At 46.1% G+C, this 16,440-nt stretch overlaps 1 pseudogene; it reads right to left on the bottom strand.

Moving 5' to 3' along the window:
* Positions 1-16,440, bottom strand: part of LOC129470166 (ADP-ribosylation factor 2-like) — a 96,537-nt pseudogene that overhangs the window by 67,553 nt on the left and 12,544 nt on the right.

Below are 16,440 nucleotides of genomic sequence, written 5' to 3'. Positions count from 1 at the left end.
TTATCATGACTCAGATGATGACTTATGAGTCATGGGTATCCAATTTATAGGAAGCAAAGCTTGGAGGGAGATCTGATGCATTCAATAACAAAATCCAAAATTCAAAATGAAGCCAACAGGTTAGGATGATGGGCCAAAGCCTAGATGAAATGAAAAGAGACAAATGCAAATCATTCATTATGTTCCTAAAAGCAGGTGCACAAATGCAGAAAAGGGAGCCCCGGCCCCACTGCATTTCATGCAAAAGAGATCTGCAGGTCTGAAATGATCCCAAGCCCAGTGTGCTTCATTAGTATGAGGCGGCTGCCAAACACAGCTGCAAACTTAGGCCACACAAGAGGATGGAGAAAAAGAGGCTCAATACGCATTGCCTCAGCAATAATAGCTCGTATTTATTGAGTGCTTATTATACTAGATGCTGCTACTGCGCTGTATTTACAGAAATGATCTCATTTATGTAAGTACCCGGGGGTGTAGTTTGTTTTCTTTTTTTTTTTTGTCTGAGACAAGGTCTTGCTCTGTTGCCCAGGCTGGAGTGCAGTGGTGAAATCTTGGCTCACTGTAGCCTCCGCCTCCTGGGTTCAAGTGATTCTCATTTCTTAGCCTCCCAAGTAGCTGGGACTACAGGTGCGCGCCACCATGCCTGGCTAAGTTTGTATTTTTAGTAGCGACGGGGTTTCACCATGTTGGCCAGGCTGGTCTCGAACTCCTGACCTCAAGTAATCTACCTGCCTCGGCCTCCTAAAGTGCTGGGATTACAGGCATGAGCCACCACACCCAGCCTTGGGTGTAGTATCGATCCAAAGTGATACCTGATGTACAGGAAGGGGGAAAGATCTAGTTTTGTATGTAAGAGTAAGTTAGTAGAAATACAGTGAGGAGAGTCAGTGAATGGAGGGCAACATCGAAAGAGACAATGCTGGCGGAAGGCTGCAGGATGTTTACACCCCTGGGACCCCGAAGAGGTCAGTGAGAAGAGAGTCAAGTTAGATTTCAATCAGATGGCACCATAGACCCGGCTAAGACTGAACTGGGTAGGCCTACCCTAGGCTGATCTAGTTCGGGAGCCCCCCTCCTTGGAGATCGTTTTGGGGAAAGGTTTGTGCGGTGGACAAAGGATGAGATCAAGAGGAGACTCTATTGAAAAAGAAATGCCAGCCAGGCGCGGTAGCTCATGCCTGTAATCCCAACCCTTTGGGAGGCCGAGGCGGGTGGATCCCCTGAGGTCAGGAGTTCGAGACCAGCCTGGCCAACATGACAAAACCCCATCTCTACTAAATATACAAAAATTAGCCGGGTGAGGTGGCACACGCCTGTAGTCCCAAATACTCAGGAGGCTGAGGCAGGAGAATCGCTTGAACTCAGGAGGTAGAGGTTGCAGTGAGCCAAGATCACGCCATTGCACTCAGCCAAGATCACGCCGTTGCACTCCAGCCTGGGTGACAGAGCGAGACTCTGTCTCAAACAAACAAATACAAATGTTGGGGAAAGGAAGAGAAAGCCAGCAACTTCCTGGGTATCCAAGTCAGGCACATCAGCAGGTGTTTGTGTGCTCCCCCCAGCAAGTTCCTCACCTCCTTTACCAGGGGTTACAGCTCCATGAAAGAAAAGCCTGATAGATAGAGATGGCAGAGCCCCTTCTCCTAATGGTGGCTATGTCTCTGCTTGGCTTATCAGCAGTGTGACAGTTTGCTGTTTGGATCGCTCTCCCTTGCCCAACCATTGCCAACCCAGGTTGAGCCCACCTCAAGGGACTGGGCAGGTAGAAAGTGTGGGTCAGTAAAATCCTCACAATAACTTAGATGATGACATTAGAACTCAGAAAAGTAGATGTTTTTAACCATGGGCACACAGCTGGCCTACAGTGGAGCAAGGATTTGAACCCAGAGTCCTAATGCTAGGATCCAAATTGTTAACCACACAGCACTGGGCTGGCATCTGCAGAATTTTAGGTTCCCCATGGGTCCCCACATTTTAAGAAGGATGTGGACAGATCAAAGAGGTAGCTCCTGGAGAGCTACCAGGAGAATGGGAGAATGGGAGAGGCTGGAAATCTTGTCCTGTAAAAAACACAGGGAGAGCCGAGTGCAATGGCTCACACCTGTAATTCCAGCACTTTGGGAGGCCGAGGAGGATGGATCACCTAAAACCAGGAGTTCGAGACTAGCCTGGCCAATGTGGTGAAACTCCACCTCTACTAAAAATACAAAAATTAGCCAGGTGTGGTGGCTCACACCTGTAATCCCAGCTATTTGGGAGGCTGAGGCAGGAGAATTGCTTGAATTCGGGATGTGGAGGCTGCAATGAGCCAAGATCATGCCACTGCACTCCAGCCTGGGCGACAGAGTGAGACTCCATCTCCAGAAAAAAAAAAAAAAAACCACAAAACAAAACAAAACAAAAAACCTACAGGTCATCAGGGAATTCTGTCTGAGATAAAAATGACTTGGGAAAATGCAATAACCGTCCTCAAGCTCTCAGAGAAATGTTATGTGGCAGAACAAAGACATTTATTTTTCACAGCAGTATAAGAATAATAATGATGTATTTCAACATTCTAAGGATTAGAGTTATCTTAAACCGGAGTGGGCTGCTTTGAGATACTGAGCTCCCGGGCACTGAAATTATTCAAGCAGAAGCTGGACGCCATGGACCAGGCTTTCTCTCATTAAACCCGAGGTGCCACTCTTCCTCTTCTCAAAGTGCCTACAGCACAGCTGAGACCACTTACCCAGCTCCCTTGTCACTATTGGTTTCATGACTATAAATGTCCATACAGCTTTACTGAGGGGTAACCTATGTACTGTACAATTTACCCATTGTAAGTGAACAATTTGATGGTTCCTAGTAAATCTATACAGTTCCGCAACCATTACTACCGTCCAGTTGCAGAAACTTTGTGATTATAGTTTTTTTCCCCAAAGAACATTATTAGTATCAAGGGTAGACCCAGGTCCCATGGACTGTGGTCTCTGCTGACCTAACAGCAGGCCTCTGTGCTGTGGCTCTTTCCTCACATCCTCTCCTCATTCCTTCCTGGGTGTCACCTGATGCTGCCCTGCCACATGCTGCTTGGCCTTCCTGGGCCCTGGGCACCTCCCCCCACCCAAGGTGTCTCTGCTGGGCACCTTTGCTTCCTTCCCTCCTCCTCTGCCATGGCGTGGGGACAGGGACTTGGAATCAGCAGATCCCAAGGCAGTAGGGTGTACTCAGAAGTACGTGAGCCCTGGCACCCCAGACCTGTATTTGGCTCATGGGCATGTGGCCTCCAGCAAGTCACCTTATTTTTTATTTCTGTTTTGAGACAGGGTCTCACTCTGTTGCCTAGGCTGAGTGCAATGGCTCAGTCTCATCTCACTGCAGCCTCTATCTCCTGGGCTCAAGTGATCCTTCCACATCAGCCTCCCGAAGAGCTGTGACTACAGGCACACACCACCACACCCAGCTAATTTGATTTTTTTTTTGTAGAGACAAGGTCTCACTATGTTGCCCAGGCTGGTCTTGAACTCCAGGGTTCAAGCAATCCACCTGTCTCAGCCTCTTAAAGTGCTGCGATTACACGCATGCGCCACCACGCCTGGCCACTTTATCTTCTTGAACCTTAATTTTTCCCCTTTTGTAATGCAAACATAACACACATGCCTCGCTCGGTGCAAAGATCAGAGATGATGTGTATCAAGTGACTAGCACAATATCTACTTTTTTTTTTGAGACAGTCTTGCTCTGTCATGCAGGCTGGAGTGCAGTGGTGCGATCTCAGCTCACTACAGCCTCTGCCTCCCAGGTTCAAGTGATTCTCCTGCCTCAGCCTCCTGAGTAACTGGGACTACAGGTGTGCACCACCACACCTGGCTAATTTTTGTATTTTTAGTAGATAGTTTCACCATGTTGGCCAGGCTGGTCTCGAACTCCTGACCTCAAGTGACCCACCCACCTTGGTCTCCCAAAGTGCTCAGATTACAGGTGTAAGCCACCATGTCTGGCCAATATTCACTATTTTTAGTAATGATAGCCATGATTACTGCTGCCACCTTCATTATTGACACTCAAATGTCCTCTGCTCTGAGTGCTTATTTTGCCTTTCTCTTCTAGGAATATCCCTGTTTTCTGGGTCTCTCCTGGTGTCCAGCCATTATCACAGGCACAGAGATGGATTCCTCTACACTTGGGAACCCCCAAGGCTGACCCCAGCCAGGGATGCATGTGGGTTAGCTGGGATGGAGCAGCAGCACCACCTAGTGGCAATGTGCAGCAGCACGCTAATTACTGGCCAAATGCAGGAACTGGTCTAATAGCTACTACATTAGGACATCTTGGAAGTCACCTACTCCAGCGGTTCGTCCAGCGCTTCTGTGTCCACAGCATCCTCCTAGAGAGGATGCCATGCACTAGAGCAAAAGAGGATGGGGAGAATGAAAAACAAAATAGGAGAAAACTTCTCAGTGTAATGCTCCTCAGGGACCACAGGGTAGTAAAAAAAAAGTTTAAAAAGCATCTCCACCAGATCTAGAGACAGGAAGTAGGTCAGTGGTTAGTGGTTGCCCAGTGCTGCAGGTGATGGGGGAAATGAGGAGTGATTGCTAAAGGGTACAGGGTTTCTTTTCAGGGTGACAGAAATGTTTTAAAAGTGGCCAGGCGTGGTGGTTCACGCCTGTAATCCCAGCACTTTGGGAGGCCAAGGCGGGCAGATCGCTTGAGGTCAGGAGTTCAAGACTAGCCTGGCCAACATAGTGCATCCCCATCTCTACCACTAATACAAAAATTAGCTACGTGTGTTGGTGCACGCCTGTAATCCCGGCTACTGAGGCGGCTGAGGCAGGAGAATCACTTGAACCTGGGAGGCAGAGGTTGCAGTGAGCTGAGATTGTGCCACTGCACTCCAGCCTGGGTGACGAAGTGCAACTCTGTCTCAATAATAATAATAATAATAATAATAATAATAATAATGTGTTTGTGGCTAGCACTGCTGTTCATACTTGGACAAGATATCTCCAGGGAAACACCAGAGCAAGACATTCAAAGGTAGGAGACATTTAATCCTCATAACCCTATGAGGCAGGTATCAGTATCCCCATTTAACAGTTAAGCAAACTGAGGCTCCGAGATACAGAGGCTAAGAGTCAGTGGCCTGAGGCTAGCAGCCAGTGAGGGACATGGCAAGGATGCAAACATGGTTTCAGAGACCCAAGTCTTTCCTCAAAACTACTGTACTGAAAAATGCTCCCCACTTCTACTTACTCTGACTCACCAGCTCCAGTGTTGCAGTGTGGGAAAGGTTGTAGTGGATGTGCCGTGAAACGTCCCAGCGAGGCGTACTGCCAGGGCCTAAGGCCGGGACAGCACATCTGAGTTTGTCTTCCATAAACACACCCTAGGAGTTTCAACAGAAACTCTGCTAAAATGGATGGGGAAAGAGATTTCAAGAAGTTCAAGACATTCAGAAGCACATGGCTATCCTCTCCTCCTTCTAAAGCAAGTTCTTTATTGTCTGAGCAGTCAATAAGTGTTTAACGAGGCCTGGCACTGTACTAGGTACACTGTAGCATAAATACAAAAGTGTAAGACACAGTCCTGCCCATTTGAGGCATGCAATCTAAATATTTCTCAGAGGCCAGGTGTGGTGGCTCACACCTGTAATCCCAACACTTTGGGAGACCGAGGCAGGCAGATCATGAGGTCAGGAGTCCAAGACCAGCCTGGCCAACATGGTGAAACCCCGTCTCTACTAAAAATACAAAAATTCGCCAGGCATGGTGGAGGGCACCTGTAATCCCAGCTACTCAGGAGGTTGAGGGAGGAGAATCAACTGAACCCAGGAGGCAGAGATCACACCATTGCACTCCAGCCTGGGCAACAAGAGCAAGACTCTGTTTCAAAAAAATAAAATAAAATACAAAACAAATATTTCTCAGAAATTACTACATGGTTAAAAAGCAAATCTGGACTTAGTTGCCAGTATTGCAATGAACATGCTTTAAATTCAATATTTTAAAGAAAAACATGACACCACACATTTATCATGGAATGAAATTTTTTCCTAGTAATATCAACTTCATTGTTATGAATAAATAAGGTTTGCTTCGGTTAAAATTCACCTGGCATGGCCCTCCTATATAATTTTTTATTTAATTTTATTTTTAAAATGTTATTATGTTAAAATTTGGGACAGGTTCTCGCCATGTTGCCCAGGCTGATCTCAAACTCTGGGCTCAAGCGACTCTCCCGCCTTGGCCTCCCAAAGTGCTGGGATTACAGGCATGAGCCACTGTGCCTGGCCAATCTTCTATAATTCGAATAAAGATTTCTCGAAAAAGTAGTTTTAGAAGATTAAATAGGCCAGGCGTGGTGGCTCACGCCTATAATCCCAGCACTTTGGGAGGCCGAGGCAGGTGGATCACTTGAGATCAGGAATTCAAGACCAGCCTTGAATTGATGATGAAACCGTGTCTCTACTAAAAATACAAAATTTAGCCGGGCGTGGTGGCAGGCGCCTGCAGTCCCAGCTACTCAGGACGCTGAGGCAGGAGAATCGCTTGAACCCGGGAGGCAGAGGTTGCTGTGAGCCGAGATCACGCCACTGTACTCCAGCCAGGGCAATAGAGCAAGACTCCGTCTCAAAAAGAAAAAAAAAAAGAAGGTTAAATAGAAGTGCTTAGGTACTAATATGGCCAACAGTTGTCTGGACAAACGAGCTCTAGACTACTTAGTGAACCTCCTCTCCAGGATATTTTTATTAATATTTGGAGAACAACATAAAACACATTTCCAAGTGGTTCATGAGATGCCATGGCCATCCAAAAGAGGGAGCAATGCACCGGAGCTTGGTCTTGACAAGAGATATTTTTCATAGCAAAATTTACCACTAACTCGGGGGCAATACCAGGTGGGCTGGGAATCTCACATATCCCAAATTAGCCTCTTGATTCTGTCACAAACTCTCAGAACTCACAGGCGTGTGGTTCTGGGAATGGAAACTTAACCAAACATCATCTGGACTGAGACAGCCAAACCTGCAGACAGCGCCATCCCAAAAGTGAACCGTCTGCTTCACGGGAAGAACATTTATCTTGGAGCAGGGATGTGGGAGCTGCAGTCGCAGGGGACCGAGACCCAAGACGGTCACGCCCAGAGCGCAAACATGACCCTCCAGTATTGATATGCCAGTGAAAAAGCTCACTGATGTATTTAAATAAAGCATCTTACACCAGGAACTCTGGGCTAAAATATAGCTTCAGGGAAAAGTTCCAATCCGAACCTCTTCGCACCTGCAATAAGCAAGTACCTTTTCTTTCCTGAGGATCATTTGCTTTAAAGCACTGAAGAGTGAGCTGCTAGCTCCAGCAGTGATGGTAAAGAATGACAATTTCTGGGTAGCGCAGTGGCTCAGGCCTGTAATCCTAGCACTTTGGAAGGCTGAGGTGGGTGGATCCCTTGAGCTCAGGAGTTAGAGACCAGCCTGGGCAACATGGTGAGACCCCATCCCCACAAAAAATATAAAAATTAGCCAGGTGTGGTGGTGCACACCCGTAGTCTCAGCTACTCACAAGGCTGAGGTGGGAGGATTGCTTAAGCCCGAGAGGCAGAGGTTGCAGTGAGCTAAGTTTGCACCACTGCACTCCAGCTTGGGCGACAGAGTGGGAAGCTGTTTCAAAAAAAATTTTTTTAATAAAAAATAAACAAACATGAAAAGGTGCAGTAAAAATATGGTTTAAAAAATGGCAATTCCTTCCTTTTTACGAAAGGACGCCAAAGACTAACAGGACTCCAGATGCCAGACCAGGATTGCAACAGCTGAACTCAGTCCCCGCTCCAACTCACCTCCATGAAGCCTGCTCTGGCCTTCGAGCACCAGCAAGCCCTCTGGACTTCTCCATCAATTGCAAAAGTGATCATCAAAGCTACTGAAATGGAAGGTGGTGTTTAAAACTTAACACTGGGTTTCTTAAAATGTAACACTGCTTTTCTTATGGCATGGATAAGGCACCGTGAGAAAGCTGCCTCCACTCCCAGCACACATGTACACGTGCACACAGCAGAGGCTAGCTTATGTGGCCACAAGGCACAAAGAATAGATCCTTCTGGTCAATTCTGGTTCTGGAACTGGTTGGCGAGCCAGTCCAGGCCTTCACAAAGCCCATGTCCAGTAGTGGCACAAGTAGCCTGAATGTGCCAGTTTCTGTAATGGAGGGAATGGAGGCCGAGCTTGTCCGTTATCTCTGCCACGTTCATAGTATTAGGGAGATCCTTGAAAAAGAACATTCAAAAGTCAATGTATACTGTTGTATCTATATAGCGAAATATGTTCTTCCCTGCTAAACGTGCCCAAACCCACAGTCTTCTCTGTTGATGGCAACTCCAACCTTCCAGTTGCTCAGGCCAAAAAGCTTGAAATTATCCTTACTTTTTTTCTCTCAATGTCACAGCCAATCTGTCAGGAACTCCTAATGGCTCTACTATCAAAATTTATCCAGAATCTGACCACTTACTAACTCCACAGCTGTCACCCCGATCTGACGCCACATCGCTTCTCACCTGGATGACTGAAATAACTTTCTAACTGGCCTCCCTATTTCTCTGCTCTTGCTCCCGTGAAGCCTATTCTCAACCCAGCCATCGGTGAATCAGATTGACTCATTCTTCTATCAAAACTGCAACAGCTCCCCTTCTCTCAAGATACGAGTCAGAGTCCTTAGGGTCTACAAAGCCTTCTGGACCAGAGACCTCACCGAAGCGGTCTGTTCCATCTTTTCAATATGGCACTCACCATACATTACTATATCATGACATTTATTTATTTAAGTATATTTATTATTGACTATCTATCTGTCTCCCCTAACTAGAATGCAAGCTTTACAAGGGCAGGAATCTTGGTCTGTCTCATCCTCTGATGTATCCCAAGTGCCTTGAAATGTGCTTGGCACAGAATAAGCTCAAACTAAATTTGAATAAATCAGCATTAAAGAACAAAGTAAGGCCGGGCACAGTGGCTCACACCTGTAATCCCAGCACTTTGGGAGGCCGAGGTGGGCGGATCACCTGAGGTTGGGAGTTCTACACCAGCCTGACCAACATGGAGAAACCCTGTCTCTATTAAAAATACAAAATTAGCCAGGAGTGGTGGCGCATGCCTGTCATCCCAGCTACTTGGGAGGCTGAGGCAGGAGAATTGCTTGAGCCCGGGAGGCGGAAGTTGCAGTGAGCCAAGATAGCACCATTGCACTCCAGCCTGGACAACAAGAGTGAAACTCCATCTCAATAAATAAATAAATAAAGTAGCTGTAGATGTACTGATATGGAAGGACTTCCAAGATACGCTAAGTGAAAGAACACAATCATACAACTGCTTACACAGGCAGAGAAAGTTTATCTCTGGAAAGAGAAAAAATAAATTTAACAAGGAATAGTAGCACTAGAATATTTCACTTGAATATTCTGAACTGTATGTGTATTTATACCATGAGAACATTCTGTTTTTATCATTGAAAACAACAGAGGCACCAAGCACGGTAGCTTACACCTGTGATCCCAGCACTTTGCGGGGCTGAGGTGGGAGGACAGCTTGAGCACAGGTGTCTGAGACCAGCCTGGGCAACATAGCAAGATCTCAGCTCTACAAAAAAATTAAAAAATTAGCTGGGCATGGTGGCACGTGCCTGCAGTCCCAGCTACTTGGGAGGCTGAGGAAGAAGGATCACTTGAGCCCAGGAGTTCGAGACCGCAGTGAACTGTGATCCCACCACTCCACTCCAGCCTGGGCGACAGAGTAAGACCCTGTCTCAAAACAAAACAAAACGAAAAAATCACACACATACACACACACACACCCTCCAGATTCATTTTCTTTCTTTAATAGTCATATGTTCACTAGTGCAAACTCTGGATTAACATTGAACCTGAACAGTGAGAGTAATGGTTGTACAAATGATGATCCCTCCACCGTTTAAAATCATGTCTACAAAGAGTTGGATAACAAGAGACAATGATTTTGATAAATCTAAAGTGAAAAAACAGGATGCAACATTGTCAAAACAGTATGATCACAATTACATAATGAATGCACTCATGGAAGAGAAAGCGAAGGAAGGATGTCAGAATGTGACGGTGGTCATCTCAGACTGGTACAATTCCACATGGTTCTACCTTCTTTTTCATGCTTAGTTTAGCTCAGAGTCCTGAGGCTGGATAGTTCTACGCTTGGTTTTCCTCCCATGTTTCTTTTACTGTTTTACATTTATGTACAAGCCCTTTTCCTCCTCCAAAACAGGCCCTATATGATTCAATCTCATCTCCTCTCTCTCTCCCCAGCTCATTCTGTTCCAGCTGCACTGGCTGCCATGCTGTTCCTAGAACCGTGTGGCTCCCTTCTTCCCGGGCTTCTGATCTCTGCTCAGATGTCATCTTATCAGAGAGGCATTCCCAGTCTTTCCCACACCCGCCCTGCCCCTTTACTATGCTTTTCCTTCTTCCACAACACTTAAAAACCATTTGACACGTATTATTATTTATTTTACTCTGTAACCCAGGATGGAGCATAATGGAATAATCTCGTCTCACTGCAGCCCCAAACTTCCAGGCTTAAGCGATCCTCTCACCTCAGCCTCCTGAATAGCTGGGACCACAGGTGCATGCTACCACATCCAGCTAATGTTTGTACTTTTTTGTAGAGATGGGGTTTCACTATGTTGCCCAGGCTGGTCTTGAACTCCTGGGCTCAAGCGATCCCCCCGCCTCAGCCTCCCAAAGTGTTGGGAGTACAGGCATGAGCCACCACACCTGGCACATTACATGTTATTTATTGGTTGACTCTCTTCCCACTAGCAACGTAAACTCCAAGAACACAAGGACTTTGTCTGTCTTGGTTTAAGACTAAAACCAAGTCTGGAACTTAGTAGATGCTCGGTGGCTCACACCTGTAATCCCAGCAATTTGGGAAGTCGAGGCGGGCAGATCACTTGAAGTCAGGTGTTCGAGACCAGCCTAGCCAACATGGTGAAACCCAGTCTCTATTAAAAATACAAAAAGTAGGTGGGCATGGCAGCGCATGCCTGTAATCCCAGTTACTTGGGAGGCTGAGGCAGGAGAATCACTTGAACCCAGGAGGTGGAGGTCACAGTGAGCTGAGATCACACCACTGTACTCCAGCCTCGGCAACAGAGTGAGACTCTTTCTCAATAAAAAAAAGACATTCTAGCAAGGAGATGGTGGGAGACATTATGGTTGGTACTGGAGAGAGGGAGGCAGACATCTCATTTAAATGTCTGTATTTATAAGTGAGACATTTGGCAGTAAATTTCAGTTCCAGCATTCAGAAAGCCAATAACAACATACCTGTTTATTGGCAAATACCAATAAAACTGCATTTCTGAGCTCATCATCCTCTAACAAGTAAGTTAGCACTTCCCGGGCCTCATCAATCCACTCTCTGTCATTACTGTCAACCACAAAAATCAGACCTAGAAATAAATCATGAGCGTGTTAGTGATCTGAGCCTGGAAAATGCAGCTGTTTATGTATCTTCACGACTTCTCCCTGCTTATGTGTGTGACTTCACAAAGGCAATCGATACAGAAGGATACATCATCTCTAGAGTTAGGAGGCCTGCTATACACTCAACTCACCTTTTGCAGAAGCATCACAGCCCTGCACCATATAACAAGAAGAATATATCCTGAAAAAGTTAGTCTCATTTTTTAATCACTTAATTTCCACATCAGGGAAAAAAACATGTTTTTTTTTAATTTATTTATTTATTTTGAGATGGAGTCTCACTGCAGCCCAGGCTGGAATGCAGTGGCATGATCTCAGCTAACTGCAACCTCCACCTCCTAGGTTCAAGCAATTCTCCTGTCTCAGCCTCCCGATTAGCTGGGAATATAGGCACACCATCACACCCAGCTTATTTTTGTATTTTTAGTAGAGACGGGGTTTCACCATATTGGTCAGGCTGGTCTCGAACTCCTGACCTCAGGTGATCCGCCTGCCTTAGCCTCTCAAAGTGCTAGGATTATAGGCGTGAGCCACTGCTCCTGGCCAAAACATTGTTTTTTAAAACATGTAAAGTTTAGTATAATAAATAGCATTCTAGGGCTAGCCCTCTAAAGCAAAACTTGAGACAAAAGCTTAAGTGCAGGTACTTTCTTTGGGAAGTGATCCCAGAGAGCAGGAATGAGGGGCTGAGGGAGTAAAACAGGGCAGGAGGGACAGACAGTAGAAGGACGAGTTATCAAGCTGGGCCTCCACTATGGGACCACTGCTCACTGTTGCTGGACATTCTAAGAAGCCATATCAAATGCCTGTCAGAACTGTCCACCCAGAGGACAAAAGAGGAAACAAGTATCCTTCAGTACCCATTCCCTGCTGCTCAAGAACACCTCAACAGGTGTTAGGCCACCCATACTTCTGGGTCACATTGGTATGAACACCAAGAGATTCCTATGGGCATCTGTATAGTAATGAATTTGGCTGGTCTTTGTCCCCAGTTTCTAGAAGGTAGCCTCCAAACCCTTGGACTTTTCAGAGTGATAGCAGTGTCTTTGTTATCGTGGCGGGCCCACACCTGTAAGTTTATGCTAACAAGGTGACTCAGGGTGGGCCCCTAGATAGTGGATGCGAACAAGATCACCTCTGGGGAAATGAGGGTGCTAAAGTTTGAGTCACACGGCCAATGATTCAATCAATCACGCCTACGCAAGGAAGCCCCAGTAAAAATGACAAATACTAAAGCTCAGGAGAACGTCCCTGGTTGGCAATACTCTATACATTGTCACGCATCGATGTGCTGGAAAAGTAACAGCCCCTGACTCCATGGGGAGAGAACAATGAAAGCTTTGCATTTGGTGTCCTCCCAGATCTATGTGTCTTTCCCTTTGACTGGTTCATTTGTATCCTTTTGCTTTATTGATCAATTAATAAAACTGTAATTGTACGCATAGCATGTCCCTGAATTCTGTGAATCATTCTAACAAGTGATCAAACCTGAGGGGGTAGTGGAAATCGCCAAATTTGTAGCCATCTGGCCAGAAGTGAGGGTGGGCTGAGGACCCCCAAACCTGCTGCCAGCTGGTGGCTGAAGTTGGGGATTCCTGTGGAGGATGCTGCCCTCAACCTGTGAAATAAAGTCCAACTCCAGGGGGTTGGTGCCGGAAGTCTCTGCAGCATTCCATACTATAGCATCAAATACATCCCAAGAAGTAAAAGATACCTGGGGCAGGCCAAAGAAAGGCACCACCCCATCACACCTGAGTGAAGGTGACCAAAACCTGCACAGACCCAGTCACTGCTGCATTGGCTGGAGGAAGCTGTGTAGCCAAAAGCATCTCCAGGGAGGGGCACAGGTGGGATCCAACACACCCTCCAAGCACAGGAAGGGGAGACGCCTTTGGCAGTAGTTCATGTGACATTAATGATAACAACAATCTGTCAGCCAGGTGTGGTGGCTCACGCCTGTAATCCCAGCACTTCAGGAGGCCAAGGTGGGCAGATCACTTGAGGTCAGGGGTTCGAAACCAGCCTGGCCAACTTGGCAAAACCCCATCTCTACTAAAAATACGAAAATTAGCCAGGTGTGGTGACGTGTACCTGTGGTCCCAGTTACTTGGGAGGCTGAGGTAAAAGAATTGCTTGAACCCGGGAGGCAGTGGTTGCAGTAAGCCGAGATCGTGCCACTGCACTCCAGCTTAGGTGACAGAGTGAGAGCCTGTCTTGGAAAAAAAAAAAAATTGTGTTTAGCTAACAGTAAGCCCTTAACACAAAAATGTGAAGTGGCTGCCAAAAGAACAGTTTGATCCTAGGCTGCATCACCAGTAGTGATGGTCTCAGTTCCTAGGACATGGGTGATACCAGGCTTACTCTACATCAGTCAGAACATCCTGGGAACGTTACATGGGCAGTGCTGGACCCCACACTCTGAGACATGGGCAAACTGAAGAAATTCAAAAAAATGACCAGGAGAGCAAAGGCATTAGACACTAGGCCATATGAAGAACAGCTGCTATAACTGGAGATTTTACCTGGAGAAAAGACTCATGTAGCGGCTGATGGCTATCTTCAAGTAGTTGAAACTCTATGATGTAAAGAGGATTCAAGTGTTTTATAGAGCTCTGTGAGGTGGACTGAAGATCAGTGGTGAAAACTACAGAAGTCAGCCTAGCAGAGTGTCAGCAGATGAAGATGCAATGGGCTGCCTCAGAAGGCATTCCTGTCACTGGAGATACTTGTTTGTGCACAGCTTCAGCCACAATTCATGGCGACCCTGCAGAAGAGACCCTGGAAGGAAAATAGTAGCAGGATAAGATGACTTCTTGGTTTCCTTTGACCATGAGATTTCATGACTATGTCTAGGAGAGTAAACCAGTGCCAGCCCTCTTCCCTTTCCCTCTGTGCCTCCCAGGCCCACTCAACAGCTGCCTGAACCAACGGCTCCAGAGCAGCCTACTATGGCTGATAGAGAGCTCTTGCGGCTTCAGCATGTTTGGGGCTTGCACGTGAGTCAATGTCATGTCTGCTACATCATATCAGATTAAAAAATGAAAAACATTCAAAACTCCCCCGAAGATTTCATATGCTATCGGCAAGTTCTGGTCTCTTGTCATAACTAAGCAAGCCAGATTATCCAGAAATTTGAGATCCTTAGTCACAATGCAGAACTGATAGGGAGGAAGCTGCTATATTATCCCTTTGCCATTCCTAAAAAAGCTTTGTAATATTAGGTACCATTTTATACTATCTTTATATAGGTCCTTACCTAAGAACCTAACATCAGACTGGTCCTACATCTGAACTAAGAGAATCTACAAAAAGCATATTTACGGCTGGGCGCAGTGGTTCATGCCTGTAATCCCAGCACTTTGAGACGCCGAGGTGGACGGGTCACCTGAGGTCGGGAGTTCAAGACCAGCCTGACCAACATGGAGGAACTCCATCTCTACTAAAAATACAAAATTATCCGGGTGTGGTGGCACATGCCTGTAATCCCAGCTACTCGGGAGGCTGAGGCAGGAGACTTGCTTGAACCTGGGAGGCGGAGGTTGCAGTGAGCCGAGATCACACCATTGCACTCCAGCCTGGGCAACAAGAGCAAAACTCCATCTCAAAAAAAAAAAAAAAAGTATATTTACACATGAATAGTATACTATTAATGTGTTTTTTAAATTGGAATATATGTATATAGAGCTGCCAGTATATACATAAAATATGTCTGGACAGATATACAAGAAATAAAAATGTCTGTCAGCCAGGCACGGTGGCTCATGCCTATAATCCCAGAACTTTGGGAGGCCGAAGTGGGCAAATCACCTAAGGTCAGGAGTTTGAGACCAGCCTGGCCAACATGGTGAAACCCCATCTCTACTAAAAATACAAAAATGAGCTGAGCATGGTAGCACACACCTGTAGTCCCAGCTACTCGGGAGGCTGAGGCAGGAGAATCACTTGAACCCAGGAGGCAGGGGTCACAATGAGCCGAGATCAAGCCATTGCACTCCAGCCTGGGCAACAAGAGCAAAACTCTGTCTCAAAAAAAAAAAAAAGGTTGTCTATGGGAGGGGAACTGAATGGTTAAGGGACAGGAATGAGACAGCGACTTGTTACTATACAATTGGCCCTCCACATCCATGGGTTCCATATCCATGGATTCAACCAACCACAGATAGAAATTATTCAGAAAAAAAAAAAACTACATCTGTGCTGAACATGTACAGACTTTTTTCTTGTCATTATTCCCCGAACAATAGTTTCACAACTATTTATACAGCATTTATGCTGTATTCAGCATTATAAGTAATCTAGAGGTGATTTAAAGCAGGGGTCCCCAACCCTTGGGCCACAGATCAGTACTGTTAAGAATTGGGCCTGTTAGGAACGGGGCTGCACAGCAGGAGGTGAGCAGCAGGTGAGTGAGAGAAGCCTTATTGGTATTTACAGCCGTGTCCCATCCCCATCGCTCACATTACCAACTGAGCTCCACCTCCTGTCAGATCAGCTGCAGCATTAGATTCTCATAGGAGTGTGAATCCTATTGTGAACTGCACATGCGAGGGATCTAGGCTGCGTGCTCCTATGAGAATCTAATGCCTGATGATCTGTCACTGTCTCCCATCACCCCCAGATGGAACCTTCTAGTTGCAGTAAAACAAGCTCAGGCTCCCACTGATTCTACATTATGGTGAGTTTGTATAATTATTTCATTATATATTACAATGTAATAATAATGGAAATAAAGTGCACAATAAATGCAATGTGCTGAATCATCCCAAAACTATCCCTGATCCCCCTCTCCGGTCCCTGGGTCTGTGGAAAAATTATATTTCACGAAACTAGTCCCTGGTGCCAAAAAGGTTGGGGACCACTGATTTAGAGTATACAGGAGGATGTGCATAGGTTATATGCCAATATTACACCATTTTATATCAAGGCCTTGAATATCCAAGGATTTTGGTATCT

This window comes from Symphalangus syndactylus, chromosome 20 (assembly GCF_028878055.3).
Source record: "Symphalangus syndactylus isolate Jambi chromosome 20, NHGRI_mSymSyn1-v2.1_pri, whole genome shotgun sequence".
Lineage (NCBI taxonomy): Eukaryota > Metazoa > Chordata > Mammalia > Primates > Hylobatidae > Symphalangus > Symphalangus syndactylus.
The sequence above is the reverse complement of the archived record's forward strand: the minus strand, read 5'-3'. Positions and strand labels throughout refer to the sequence as shown.